Here is a 305-nt window from a genome sequence, read left to right as displayed (position 1 = left end):
CAGTCACATGACCTTCAGTCAGATGACCTTCGGTCACATGACCTTCAGTCACATGACCTTCAGTCACATGACCTACAGTCACATTGACCTTCAGTCACATGACCTTCAATCAGATGACCTTCAGTCGGACGGCCTTCAGTCAGATGACCTTCAGTCACATGACCTACAGTTCATGACCTTCAGTCAGATGACCTTCAGTCACATGACCTTCAGTCAGATGACCTTCAGTCACATTGACCTTCAGTCACATGACCTTCAATCAGATGACCTTCAGTCGGACGGCCTTCAGTCAGATGACCTTCAGT

At 47.9% G+C, this 305-nt stretch overlaps 1 long non-coding RNA gene across 1 annotated transcript in view; it reads right to left on the bottom strand.

The window, feature by feature from the left end:
- Nucleotides 1-57, bottom strand: part of LOC106511537 (uncharacterized) — a 2,809-nt gene extending 2,752 nt beyond the window's left edge. Inside the window, exon 1 of the long non-coding RNA XR_001309535.1 lies at nucleotides 43-57. This is a non-coding gene — a long non-coding RNA (uncharacterized LOC106511537). The remainder of the gene's footprint in view (nucleotides 1-42) is intronic.
- Between the last annotated feature and the right edge of the window lie 248 nt (nucleotides 58-305).

The sequence above is a fragment of the Austrofundulus limnaeus genome, unplaced genomic scaffold, assembly GCF_001266775.1.
Source record: "Austrofundulus limnaeus strain Quisiro unplaced genomic scaffold, Austrofundulus_limnaeus-1.0 Scaffold2898, whole genome shotgun sequence".
Classification (NCBI taxonomy): domain Eukaryota; kingdom Metazoa; phylum Chordata; class Actinopteri; order Cyprinodontiformes; family Rivulidae; genus Austrofundulus; species Austrofundulus limnaeus.
Note: the sequence above shows the minus strand (reverse complement) of the source record. Positions and strands in the feature narration are given on the sequence as shown.